The sequence below is a fragment of the Phodopus roborovskii genome, unplaced genomic scaffold (assembly GCF_943737965.1).
Source record: "Phodopus roborovskii unplaced genomic scaffold, PHOROB, whole genome shotgun sequence".
Taxonomy (NCBI): domain Eukaryota; kingdom Metazoa; phylum Chordata; class Mammalia; order Rodentia; family Cricetidae; genus Phodopus; species Phodopus roborovskii.
The window spans coordinates 19,179,771-19,194,028 of record NW_026125397.1 but is presented as its reverse complement, the minus strand read 5'-3'; the positions used below and the strand labels follow the sequence as shown (position 1 = coordinate 19,194,028).

General features: G+C 46.4%; 1 protein-coding gene across 1 annotated transcript in view; it reads left to right on the top strand.

The window, feature by feature from the left end:
* The first annotated feature begins 288 nt into the window (after positions 1 to 288).
* Positions 289 to 14,258, top strand: part of Dse (dermatan sulfate epimerase) — a 45,529-nt gene continuing 31,559 nt past the window's right edge. Inside the window, exon 1 of the mRNA XM_051175533.1 lies at positions 289 to 433. The gene's annotated coding sequence lies outside the window, so the exon portion shown is untranslated. The remainder of the gene's footprint in view (positions 434 to 14,258) is intronic.

Genomic DNA, 14,258 nt, shown 5'->3' with positions numbered 1-14,258 from the left:
AGAGTGGAACCTGAAGCTCGCAGGTCACGAGAAACCAGAGCAACAGGAGCCAAAGCGGCCGGGCAGGGCAGGGTGCGTGGGATCTCGGTCGCGGGGCGGGAAGGCAGGGACCGCGGAGGAGAGCGCGGGCCAACGTCGAGACTGGGCCGCCCGGGGGTCCGGCTCTCCCCCTCCCCATCGTCGCCTCCCCGGCTCTGCTGACGTTGCGGCTTCCTCCGCCCCAGGCCGAGCCTTGCTGCGGCCCGCCCTCCGCCGACCGTCCCCGCCCCGTCCGTCCGACCGGCACGGTCGCTGGAGGCTGCCGCGGCGCATCCCGGGCGCGGCGCCCTGGGCTCGGATGGCTCGGCGTGCGCGCTGAGGGCCGGACTCCAGGGGTCCGGAGTCTGAGCGCCCCTCGGGGACGCGGCGAGAAGACGCCCGGGAGGACGGAGCGGTGAGCGGGGGTGGAGGGAGGATCGGGGCGCGGGGGTGGGCCACGCGCGGGGAAACTTTCCGCCTGCGAGGGACCGGTCCCTCTGCCAGGCAACCGGAGCCACGTCTCCCGCTGCGCGCCGATCCCCTTGAGCTTTGCATCCCGGCCGGCTCGCCTGGCTCCACGGGTCTCCCACCCGAGTGCCCAGCACTGAGCCCGGCTCCACCGCTGCACCGAGATCAGTAGTGAATAACGGGGACTGGACGGGCCCGGACTCCGGTGCTCCGGCGGGATTGGGTGGCACCGCCTCGTGTCTCCTTCCTTCTCTACACCAATCGTCTAAGGGTGGTGGTGGTCGTGTGCGCCCTTGATGGCTCTGCCTGTGCTACTCCCGACTGCAGAAGCCCGGGAAGCCGGTACTGAGCCACCCCCAGCCACAGCCGCAGGATTCCAGAGCCCCCGCACTCCATCAACACCCCGGGGTGGTTGGGTAACCTCAGCCGGAGGCCGCCTGGGCCCGCCCGGATGAGTGTGTGTGTGTGTGTGTGTGTGTGTGTGTGTGTGTGTGTGTGGTGTGCGCGCGCGTGTGTGCATGTGTGGTGTAGTGTGTGTGTGGTGTGTGTGTGTGTGTGTGTGTGTGTGGTGTGCGCGCGCGTGTGTGCATGTGTGGTGTAGTGTGTGTGTGGTGTGTGTGTGCGTGGGTGGGTGTGGTGTGTGTGTGTGTGTGTGTGTGTGTGTGTGTGTGTGCGTGTGTGTGCTTGACTTGGTGTAGGGTGCACTATGAGCGATGCCACATGGGCTCAGAATCTGTCCCGGCTGGATCTGAGCTAAGTTGAGACTGGAGAAGTTTCTCATCTCTCCTTTGAGGCAGCAATGCCAGTTTAGGCCAGCAAGCGTTCATATTGAAACCCAATCCCTTGCTTCCAATATGAGAAGCCAGCCTCATTTACCTGGAATGCTTTAGGTCAGGAATTGACACGTTGGTTTCTAGGGACTTTCTAGTACATTCTTGAATACATTTGGTGTTTATTGCTGCTTAGTCAACGATGTATTAAGGAAGGAAGAACCTCTCCCTAGAAATAGTTTCATTATCTTTCATGTTACAGACTTTTCACTTTTAGTAATTCTGTTTCCTTAAGTTTTTACATTTTCTTAATAAACGATAGCATTCATGAGGTGAAAATTTTAAAAAATATTTATTATTATCAGTTTAAAATGATGTGTCTGTCTGGGAGTGCATGTGAGTATGGGTGCCGGCAGAGGTCAGAGCAGGACGTCGGGTCTCCTGGAACTGGCTTTAAGGGCTGTTATGGGCTTTCTAATTTGGAATGGGAGCTGGGAACTGAACTCTGGTCGTACACACGAGTAGTACCAGATTTTGTTCCACTGCACCACAGTACCACCCCTTATGAGATGAAAATATTGGTGTTTTGTAGAAGATTTCATAATATACGACATGTGTGGAAAAAACAAAACAGCACTATAGGACGCACCGGAGTGTTTGCTCATGCATTACTGTTTTCCTTTCAAGTCAACGTACAGACGCGGTTCCCCATCCCACTGTTTGTTTGTTTGTTTTTAGTGAGGTAAAATCTATTTTAGTGAAAAGGGAGAAAAAGTTGGATTTAATATATGATTTTAGTGATGCCTCAGAATGGGCTTAGCCAAAACACCAAGTTAGTAGCGGGGATAGGCTCTTGGAGTTTCTTTGGCTATAGAAAGCGGGAAATACGACTGAACAACCTAGAGAACTTGAGTGATGAACAACCTAGAGAACTTGAGTGTTGGAAGATCATCTTACTCACTGGGATATGTTATCAGTGTCAGTAATTAAGTGAACACACTGGCCTACAGAGTACATTTTAATATCCAGACCGAAAAGAGATAGTGAAATCACTCAGTAAAAGACAATTTTTCCTTTTCAAAACAAAGTACCTTGACAAGGAGGGAAATGGACAGAAGAATACAGTCTATGCCTTTGCGGGGTAGGGTTTTTTGGTTCTGTTCCTGGTCCCGCTGGGTGGAGATTGTTCCCACATTTCTTCCTTGCGCTTGGGGCCTGATGGAGAGAGAGAGAAAGCACCGTAAGAGGTCAGCTGGGTTTGCCTGGTGAAGTCACTATCATCTTAGGGCAATGCTTGTCTGCGTCTACCTTCGTGCTTAGCGAGTTCACAAAGTCCTTAGCTTTATAGAAAATTATAGAAAATTATTTCACTCTCTGAGACAGCCTTGGGATCTGTGAAAATACACTCCTGGATGAAACAAAGCTTTTCCCCACCCTCATTTCTGTATATTATTTGTGATAGAATACTTTTCCGTTTATTTCTTGTCTTGGTTCGTCAGTGTCACATGAGAGAAATCACATAATTCTTAATGTTGGGATTTTAACAAGTAGAGGAAAAGGAGGGGAATAATTTGGGTTAATGCAGTGGTAATCTTTGTTTCCAAATCAGTCAAGGAAACCAGAGAGAGACTGATTACAGCCTAATTCAAATATCTTTTCAGCCATTAGGATGTCTCAGTCCTAAATATAGTAAATATTTTAACCGGCCTTACCCTTTCATTGTCCTTGCTTGTGTTTTGGGCGGGCATTTGGGCGACAGCCAGGGCTGTTAACGAGGGGACTGTATCAGTGGAAGCTTCAGTCCATTCCTGAGAGGGGCTGAGTGTTTGCCATTCTGAATGAGGGAAAGGCACCTGAAGAGTTGCTATGACCAACGACCCCACTGGAAGAATGTCTGGCAGAGGGCAGGACTGTTCCTATTAATGTAGTTAGTGCCTTTGAGACTTTCTCATATTGGAATTACATTATCTCTTCCCATTGTGATTTGTAGACTAAGACCCTCTGGAAGTCACTGAATTACTAGCAGATGTTTGGACTGCACAACCCAGATCTGTGTCCCTACAGTCAAGGGTGGACATGGGAATGAAGCTGGTGTCTAAACCCAGGGTAGTCTCCAGGGAAATTATCTTCCCATAAAATCCATATGATGAATTAGTGTCTGAGTGGGATGTAGAGGTCAGAATCCCAGACTCCCGAGACTTTGTATGCAGCTGTTTGCTGGTAGCAAGAACTGGAAATGATGTTTCCACAGGCCTTCTCTACTGTTCCGTTCTAAATGGGAAATCTCCTTTAAAAATTAGACATGTTTTTCAAAGAAAATACTTCTCTGTGTATACGATAAATAAATGTAGCATGCAAGCGGTTCTTTGGTGTTTCAGAGCTCAGTGTTATGTAGGAGGGTGATTTGCTTAGCCGATGGCGACATCGTTCAGAAATGGAAGAAAACCAGAAAGTATAACACTGGGCCATCACTTTTACTAACTCATCTACAGCTTCATAAGCGGCTCCTCGGCTGGAGGACAGGCCGTGATCTTGATCAGGCAGCCATCTGCATGCTTACCGTTTTCAAGTGGCCTAATAGTCTTGCATTCCACACAAGGTGTGCTAGTTCACACTTAGCCTAGTGGAGATGGAGCCAGTGGAAATGCTGAAGGTAGGAGACCCAATGGATCATTTTACAGGTCGTCTGTGACGTGCCTTTAACCGAAAGAGACAAACAAACTGCACACATAATGCTTCTTTGTCTGTAACTCCAAGTTCACATGGCTGAAGGCTCACATTTCAGATGTCTATAGGCCCACTTTCCACTTTATTATATCTTCTAGGCACTGCCCATGAACTGCCAGCTCCCCGATGCTCCTGTATTCTCAGGCTTCTGCAACTGTTTACAGATAGCTCCCCTTTTGTCCTCAAGCCCTCCTCTCCATCCCCATCTCAGCTTGGTAAGGACCTCACTGCTAGGCCTCTTCTCATGCCTGAAGACCCCCAGGCTGCACTCTGAGCTCTTGTGAACTAGCTTTGGTCTCTAACTGGTCTTGATGTGCTATCTGCAGCGCTGCTAATTGCCATATGGCGACAGGCCGCAGCCTGTTGGAGGGTTGAACTCTGGATTCTTTTGCAGATGCCCACAGAAGTATAAACCTGCCAGAGGAGACAGATTCTCAGAGTCTGTTCCTTAGGGTCAGAGAAGAAAGAGGGCGATTTTAGTTTGGAAAGAGAAGAAAAGATGCTGAGGCCATCTGTTTACTTCCTGAATGGAGTCATTTGTTCAGTTCTTAACTCAAGAATAACACTGAATTTTAACGTGGGTTAAGATTCTCCCTGGGTTGCCCACTGGGTTTCGGTTCTCTTGGAATCATTTGGAAACATGATCTCGGTAGAAATGTGAATCTGCTCTCAAAGGAGAAGAATGTCTACGTTCAGTAATATGTACAGGCTCTGCTAATGAACAAGATATGCTTTGGTGTTTTGTGCTTGAATACTTGTTAGGTGAGTCATTATTGGGCTAGTGAAAATCTTGTTGTAAAAATGTAACAAATAAAGATCTTCCTAGCTGGGTGCTGGGAAGTCTGAACTCAGGTCCTTTGCTTGCGTGCACATTGTACTGAGTTTTCTCTCTCTCTAGCTCCCCTAACACATAGGACATGCCTGCTATGGGCGGTTTGCATCAGCTTTGTCCTAGACAGGGTCAGAAGGAGTTCATCACTGAATGTATATATCTTCATGCCAAAATAAATTGGGGGGGGTTATTTATTCATAGTTACGATCGTCCTCAATTATTGTGGAATATACTAGCTAGTCATATTAAAATCCCCAGCATTTTAATTAACTAGCCTCCACACTCTTTTAGGAAAGACTGAAGACTTCCGGCATGGTAGTGATACTGAGGCAGAAGGATTGCCTTGAGTCCCAGGCCTGAGCATATAGTGAACTATGGTGTTATATAGTAAGACCCATCTCAAAGGTCAAAACTAAACACAAATAGGCAGTAAACTTTAGAAAAATTGAATAGGCCCCAGTCAGTTTAAATAGCGATCACTCAGTCTCTCCGCTTGAGATAGGCAGGTCATACACACACACAATGCCATAGGGTTGCTAAGTTGTATTTGTTGATCAAATCAGGTGTTTACATTGTTTTCATGTTCAAGCACAACAGGTGTTTAATGCAGAAGATACTCAGTAACAGGCGTGTAGCACAGGAGCACACAGGAGGATGCTCTGTGATCTAGTACAGGTCCCTTTCGGAATAACTGAGGGACTGACGTGGCAGATTGGAGGATAGAAGGGAATGCTACATTTCTAAAGCTACCTATATGCAGAGGCTGCCAGTGACAAGAAACCCAAGGGCACAAGTCAAAAATAGTCTGTGCCAAGCTTCACTGCAGCCCAACACACATGCCATGCCAGGGGAGCTCCCACAGTGCTGGCTGTAAGCTGCTCTGGAAGCACCGCTGGGTTTTTTTTTTTTTTTTTTTTTTTTTTTGCATGAATGTATCTATCAGTGCATTTCTAGAATTCCACACTTTTTTGGGAGAACCTTTCTTTTACCAGGTTAGTGACTTCATTGCAGAGGTGTAAAAGGGTTTCTTTTTCCGGCCCCAGGGACAATCCAGGGGCCAGCTGGCCTTTGGAATCACCTGCTGTGTTTCGACTTCTCTTAAGGGAGGGCATGGGCCAGGCGGGAAGGAAAAAGGAGTCTGAAAGGGAAAACTGCACAGCTGGTTTTCATCTTCCCCTAGGAAGGAGAAGGGGGAACAGACTGAGCCCAGCAAGGGGGGTTTCTGCTGACCACAGCCAGGCTTTTCTGATGTTTCGTCCCTTAGTATGGTCTCTGGAAAAGTTAACCACCTGCAGAAATGTGTACTGTGGTGCTCTGTGACTCCGCGCTCATCTGAACTTGAACATCAAAGAAAATAACAATGTTTTATTTATAGGAATGTAAAAGAAATGGTCAGTTTTACTATTTTAAATGACAGTTGCCACTACAGCTTTTCTTAGCATTTTTACTAGAGCCTGGTATTAACTGGCTGGTTAAATTAATTCTCATTGTGTTGGGTTCCTCAAACCTTCATTCAGGCAGATATTACAGAGCTCCATTCTTTATTATCTTCACACGCCAAAGAAGTTAGAGTAACATTTTATCAACAAACATTAACTTGGTAGACACATTGCGTAATTACTGCCATAGTCAAATTGTCTAACTTACCCATCATCATATTATTATTATTCCTCAGCTCTCTTACTTTCTTAGTTCTTTTGTTTGTTTGTTATTAAAAAAAAAAAAAAAAGAAGAAGAAGAAGAAGAAGAAGAAGAAGAAGAAGAAGAAGAAGAAGAAGCCTTAGCACCAGGCAGTGGTGGCCCATGCCTTTAATCCCAGCACTCAGGAGGCAGAGGCAGGTGGATCTCTGTGACTTTGACGTCAGCCTGGTCTACAAAGCTACACGGAGAAACCCTGTCTTGAAAAACAACAGCAACAAAAAAACTTAGGATCAGACTCCACTGTTACACTGGACTTTTGTCTAGGTCTTATACTTTACTCTGTTTCTAAGTGAGGGCTTTCATTTTCTTTTGTCTTTGATGGTTGCTGTGTTTTAATTGGTGGGATCTCATGTAGCCCAGGCTGGCCTGGAACTTGCTGTGTAGCAGAGAGTGACCTTGAACTTCTGAACCTCTTGCTCCAGCTCCTAAGTGCTAGAGTTATATAGGCACATGCCACCATGCCAGGTTTATCCTTGCCTTTGCTATGATGAACTCATGTAGACAGAAGGAAGGAAGGAATCTCAGGGTCACATGAACATGTGGCCATCACCATTTTTGTGGTCACAATAGGGAGGCTTCCAGGGCCAGAAAGAGCTCTAGAAATTTCACGTAAGAACATCCTTTTACAGCTGGAAGAAGGGGTCAGATCCTCCAAGACTAGAGTTACAGGTGCAGATGGTTGTGAGCTGTCATGTGCTTTTGGGAATTGAACCCAGGTTCTGGGAAAAGCAGCCAGTGCTCTTAACCCTGAGTCATCTTTCCAACTGCTATAGACAGGTTCTTACAGCAGTGTTTGTGGTTAACAAACAAGCAAAAACCCAATAATAATAGTTTTAGAAACAATGTGAACCTTTTCATTTTGTTTATGAAGATAATTTCAAAAATAGTGATTCCATGGTTTTCAGGTAGCACATCAGTTAAGATGTGATTTTTATGTTGTGTGTTTTCCTACAAAGAGTGGGAAATAGACAGTCAGCTGAGATGAACCCGCTTTGGTGATGCCAGCCATGGGCATCCTCATCTTAGACCGTGGTAGAGCCTGTGTTCACCAGTTTCCCTTCCCAAGGGAAACTGATTCGTAGACTCGCTGAAGTTCTTCAGTTATCTTGCTTTCAGAGTGTCTTCTTTTGGTTTCTCTAGTTTTATTTCTTTTTGTCCTTCTCTGTTTATCCGATGTCTTCCAGAACTTAAAGTGTGTTCCCAGGAGGATCCAGACCAACCAAGGGCTAACCTGCTCATTTTAGTCAACTGTCCAGTTATTCTTTCTTGTATGCTAGTTTGAAACGTCAAGATCTGCCTCCCCCACCCAAAGAAATTAGTATTATTGGGGCCACATTCTGACGCATTTGTTATGTTTAGATTCTGTCATATAGCAATTTGTGGATTTAATGCAATTTGCATAGAATTATTCTATAGCTGTTAGTGAAAAGTAGCTGAGTGTCCATTCCAGAAGTTTAAAAGTACAGTTTCATTTCAACATGTGAAATTTCATTTTTGAAGTGTGAGGTCACTGACCTCTTCCCATATCTCTTTGTTGGGGAAAGTTAGTATGCAGTGAGTATTTACTTTACTGAATTGCCCTGGAGTGACAAGCCCCTCGTCTGCAGTGCCACTGGGAAGGGGTTACAGAGCAGGTCCTTCTTTGTGTGCCAACCTTTTTTTCTTTTCTGTAATTGCCAAAGCCACTCACTGTTGGTTTGGTGACTGCAAATTTTAGAAGAAATGGATGTGTGTTGCTTGGGAAAGAACACTTTGATGTCTAACTTTGTTCTGTGCACTTTTGAACTGGAGACTCAATGAAAACCCTGCAAGGTAAGGACACTGGACAGGCTTAGTCCTTAAACAAGTCTTCACCGGGTCCTTTTGTGTTTGAGGGCATGTCTAGGTGGCAGGAACGGGTGAGGGGCCCGCAGAACAGATATGATGCAGCTTTTGGTCTAGAGGAATGTAAAATCAGCTGGGCAGAGAGTGACTCTGATGCTTAATGAGATGAAATAAACACTGAGCTGAACCCCAGGACCACAGAATGGAAGAGGCCGGAGAAGATGATGAGGCAGAGGGATACAGCTGTGTGGGATAAGGACTTGGGCCTGGAAGGGTCTTGTGCAATAAAGGGAGAGGGTAGGACACCACTGCAAGTAGATAGGCTAAAGAGCTACAGTCCAGGAAAAGGAGGAAGCGGAAATGGAATGGCTGAGTTGCAACTTACAGTCTCCCTGTATGCCATTCTGCCTTTTTGTTTTCCTTCAGAGGCTTTGTAATGTTTCCATGTGCCTGTGCTCTCTCTCTCTCTCTCTGTCTGTCTCTCTGTCTCTCTCTCTCTCTCTGTGTGTGTGTGTGTACATGTGGTGTGCATCTGGAGGTGTGGTCCAGGTGTAGTCTTTCCCCTACACTTTGTTTGAGACCACGTCTCTGCTTTGCTGTTGGCTGTTGCACATGTCTAGAATTCTCCTGCCTCTCCCCCTCCCGGCTCCCCGGTCTTGTCATAGGAGCACTGGGGATGTGCATATGTAGATGATGCTACAAGCTTGGCTTAGGTACAGACTCAGGACCCCAAACTGGTGTAGCCAGGCCGTTTTTCCTAGTCCTGCCACACATGCTTTTGAAAGGCCCATGTTTGACTCTGTAGGAGTGACAGATGACTAAGCCTCTGAGTCCCAGTAGCTTGTCCCTGAGTAGGTGAGATCTGCCACACATTCCTTCGGGATCCACAGAGGATCAAGGTACAACGTGAGGAGGAGAGATAATTACAGATGTTAACATCCTCAATATGCATTATAATTAGTCATGAATGTATAGTAGACACAGTTAAATCTGTGGGCATTCTTACCTACCCTCTTTTCCGGCCCAGTCAGATACCACTTCCTTGGTGTGTCTGTCTTTCCTCACCCTCACAGATTCCCAGTGTCTGTCTGCTGCTTGCCTGGACTGGCACCATTCTCCACACAGCCATAGACAGCCATGCCACAGACAGCCTTAGGATATAGGGGTGCTCCCGTTGTCCCAAAAGGATCTCATGCCCTTCTGTTTTGAATTCTTTCTGTTTGAAGTTGGAGATAACCATAGAGTCTCGGTTAGGATTTCTACTGCTCTGAAAAAACACCATGACCAAAAAGCAACTTGGGGAGGAAAGGGTTTATTTTCTCTTGAAGCTTGTAGTCTATCATTCTCGGAAGTCAGGGCAGGAACCTGGAGGCCGGAGCTGATGGAGAGGCTATGGAAGAGTGCTGCTTCCTGGCTTGTTCCTTATGACTTGCTCAGCCTGCTTTCTTATAGAACCCAGGACTACCAGCCCAAGGGTGGCGTTGCCCACAATGAACTGAATCGGCCCCCCTCTCCCCCATCAATCATCAATCAAGAAAATGGGTTACAGGCTTGCCCACAGGTCAACCTGGTGGAATATTTTCTTAATTGAGGCTCCTTTTCTAAAAATACAACTCTAGTTTGTGTCAAGTTGACATAGAACTAGTCAGCACAGATAGTGAGATTTTTTTGCTATTACACCTGCACTGGATTCTCTGATGCATCACTCTCAAAGGGTGTCAAAGGGAGAGCTGAATGCTTTTGGAAAGGGGTACAATGTGAAGTGTTGGTGGTAAGGATTTACTAACAGCCAGTAGGAGACGAAAGTAGGTAGGTCTGCAGCTGTGTAGTAAGAGAAATTGCTGCCTCCCCACCTATGGTTGAGGACCATGGCTCCATAAGCCATTGAGGAAGCCGGAAATCTCCCTCAGACAATCCCAGTCACTAGTGAAGATTAATGAGAACATATAGTGTAGACACATGGCATTTTCAAATGAAGAAAGTACTTAGCAAGTGTCCTCGCGGATCAAAGGGGCTGGTTCCAGCTTGCAGAGTGGGGGAATGGGACATTTGTTTATCTTGCAAGAGCAGGACAGGGAATAGGTGTCCCTGAATGAGTCAGAAACTTCAGCTAACCATAATTTGTCCACTTCCTTGTCTTCATGTAACCTAGCCTCTGTATATATCCACTTGAGACAAGGCATTAACATTTGAGAAGGGAGTCTTCTCCAACACAGGCAAAGAGGATTCCGTCAGGTTTGATCAAAAGAAGTAGCTGGGCGGAAGCTAGCTGTGAGTAGGGACGGGATCTAAATGGTAGGGAGAGCATGGAAGTTTGGGTAGAAAAGTTCACAGAAGAGATTAGGGTTAGGAGGGACAAATAATGCTGCTAACATTGTCGGCATAGGATGCTAGAGACACCGCAAAGGACAGTTGACTCATCACAGTGAGGGCACAGCCACAGGCGTAAATACCCAGCGTCTGGCTGGTCCCAGCTCGGAGCTGGACTTTTCCTCTCCCTCTTTTCTCATCCCCCCTCCTCCTCTTCCTCTCCCCTTGGGGCTCCCTCTCCTCCCTTCTCCTAGTCAGAGCTTTTTGGTAACTGCCTGCTATCTGCAGTCGTAGCTCTGGGAGCCTTGCTCATATTTTCACACAGTTTTCTTACAGCCCTGTGGCACGTGCATGTTCATTCCTGCCTTGCAGACAGGGAATTGGGTTGGAATGTCTGCAGGAGCACGTTTTTATCCTATATAGCTAGGTCATTCATTCATCCCTTCTTTTACATTCCTTTGTTGCCTCAAAATGTGTTCTCTCGATGGTAACTTAGCTACAAACATAACAGTAGCTTTCTTAGCACAATCTAATGGCAAGGCAGAAGAAATGGTAGAGCATGAACTCTCTAGATGAAAAAGCCAGCCCTTCCTTAATTTAAACCTTAACTATAGTAATATTAATAAAGTCTCTATACCAAATAATAATAATAATAATAATAGTAATAATAATAAAGTGGTAATAATCACTGGAAATAGGGTTAAAGGGACTGACTTTAAATTTCAAAATAGAATGATGTAAATCAAAGTAATTATGCCAAAATCATCCAGCAGGGAGTCCAGTGAGAGGGATTGGGACAGGGGTTTTCGTGTATTTTAAAAGACCCAAGAAGACTCATGAAACCCCCTGTAGGATGTGGGGAAACAAGCACATTCTGGAAGTGTTCTGTGATCATGAGCACACCAGGCTTGTCGGCGGTGGTGTAGACAGACTTATGGGTAAAGTTCGTCTCAAGGTGGCCTGGGATGTGGCTTAGCAGGACCATTGGGAAGCTACTGTTGAGTGCTTCTCTAGTGAAATCTGGTGATGCTGCTGCTGTGTAGCCCGGGGGACTCCAGCACTGTGCTAACGTTCTACCCCCAAATGATTTGTTTTGGTCATCAAAGGAAGGTTTTTATTGCTTCTTCCTCTAGAGTTCTATTTAGGTAGCTGTAGAGTTATATAAATAGTTATCTCCGAGTATTTAAAGGCTTACATCTTGACACATCAATTAAATACATCCATTCAGTAAATCCTTGCTGAGTGTGTCCTCCAATTCCAGCCATGCTGGCCTTCTGGCTGTCTCTGTACCCCCATGATGCTCTATTATCATGTCAAGATGCCAGGGGAGGGGTTCCAGTAATGCAGGGCTGGATCTGGATTGTGATTGGCAAGATTGCTCCAGCATCTGTGTTGAGAATGGCCATAGGAGGGTAGACTTAAAGCCTGGGTGGCTGTTTTTGAAGCTGTTACAGGTATGGGCTGGGCTATTAGAGCAGTGTTCAAAGTGGGTAGACTTGAATACAGAGCCACCATTTGCTGACAGTTTAGTTACAAAGAAGAAGTTGTGAGCCGAAAGAAAGGGAGTTTGGGCCTGAATTCCCAGCAGGATTGGTTGGAATAGGAGATGGGCATGGGTGAGGTGGGTAGGGTGTGTGAGCCGGCAGTTCTGTGTCTTTGGGTTAATTACAGGGATGCGCCATTGTTTTACAAACTGAGTCTGTGGTGTTTGGCGTTTGAGTATGATTCACAGGAAGATGTTGGCAAAGTGCCCAGGGATTTTTGAGGTCAAAGAACTATAATCTGGGAGGGAGGGGGAACCCTGAAGAATAAAAAACAAGTTCATGTAAAGATGTTTAAGACTATAAAGGGCAGGAGAAGAGGCAAATTTATGATTGATAACTGAGGACTGGGGAAAAGGAGGGTTGCTTGAGGTGCCTGAGAGGATAAGGTGCTTGCCTCCGCGCCTGACAATCTGGGGCCCACATGAGGATGGAGAGAACTGACCCCCCAACCCCCACCCACCTACACCCCCCACCTGTCCCCGCCCACGTACCCCGCCCACATACCCCCGCCCCCAGAGTATCCTGGGACCTCCACACTCATATTGTGGTATGTGCATGCTCTCCCAGTAAATAAATACCAATAAATAAACTTTAAATTTTCTAATGACAAAGTACTGGGGTAAGATGCTTATAACTCTAGTGTGAATGTAAAGGATTCCACCAAAGGCGTAAGGAAGAACAGGGTGTAATTTTGGAAGTCCCTATAACACCATTCAGCTCCTAACCCATAGGTGGAGGTAATGGGGCAGAGGGAAAGGCACACAATGCAAATTCCTGGAGAAGCCCGGGACGGCCCCCAGGTGCTCCCTCCACCGTGGGACAATGGGCAGCGTTGCTGGCACCTGAGCCTCATTGCTGGGCTCTCACTGGAGTCAAGTCATCTGTGCAGGCAACACCGTATGCTGATGCCAACTGCTCAGACTCCGCCCACCTCTACAAAAGCAAACCTTACCCGGGAGAATACTCCGGGGTCACAGAGCTGTCTCCCATTGGCTGCTCCAAGGTCGGGCCTGAAGTCTGGTTTCCCTCCTGATTGTGTGAGGTGTGCGCAGTGCGCTTATGGAGGTGACCCTTTCCTGAACAGTCTGCTAGGATCTGATCCTAGAAGAGATACAGACATACATCTCCCAGTTTTACATCATTTCAAGACATACATAGCAAAATTCGTGAATGAACCGAAGATTACACAAGAGAGGTTAGATTGTTTCACAGCATTTCCCCCGACAATCTGTAGTACACTATGACCCATTCATACAACTTTGCAAATTCTAGTGTAGAAGAAGAGAACACTGACCTGCAAATGTTTGGCACTGAGGGGACTCAGCGACAAGGCCAGAGGTGGAAATGTAGTCTGGAAGTTGGTGGTTAGTCCTAGAACAGAGTCTCCAAAGTAGAACAATGTTGAACGTGAGACTGGGTGTAGAAGACCCCAAGAGACGAATGAATTAAGAGTGGTCTCCAATAACCAGAGAGAGAACATGTGGCAAATGAGTTTGTTCTGAATGGAAGATGGACTTAGTTTCAGTTAATGTATATTTTCATTGACAGACAGTTGAAAGTGTCATTTCATTAAATGTCACATCTAAAAAACTAAAATTTCACACACATATATTACACACACACACACACACACTCCCCCCACCACAAACCACACACACACACACTCCTTCCCCCTCACACACACACACCCCCACACACACACCTCATCACACACCCTCTCTTTGAGACAGAGTCTCTCTCGCTCTACAGCCCAGCAGGCCTCGAACTGACAGAGGTCCTCCTGCCTCATCAGCCGTCTGGGACCGCTGTTTTCTCATTTAGGGTCCTGTTCTGTGTTGGCACATAATCTCAGCAATCTTTGTCTATGAGCTATGATTGAGGAATAGCATTAGATTTGAAAACTTCTGTTTCCCTTAGATATATTTAGTCATTAGGATACGTAGTGCCACAGTTGTCAACCTGCAGTTGAACAGGAAGCATTGTCTCAGAATCAGATGCTTTATATTTGTCAAAATGTTTGGTTGGCAGGGCCTTGAAGAAACTGAAGATTTTTAATAAACAATG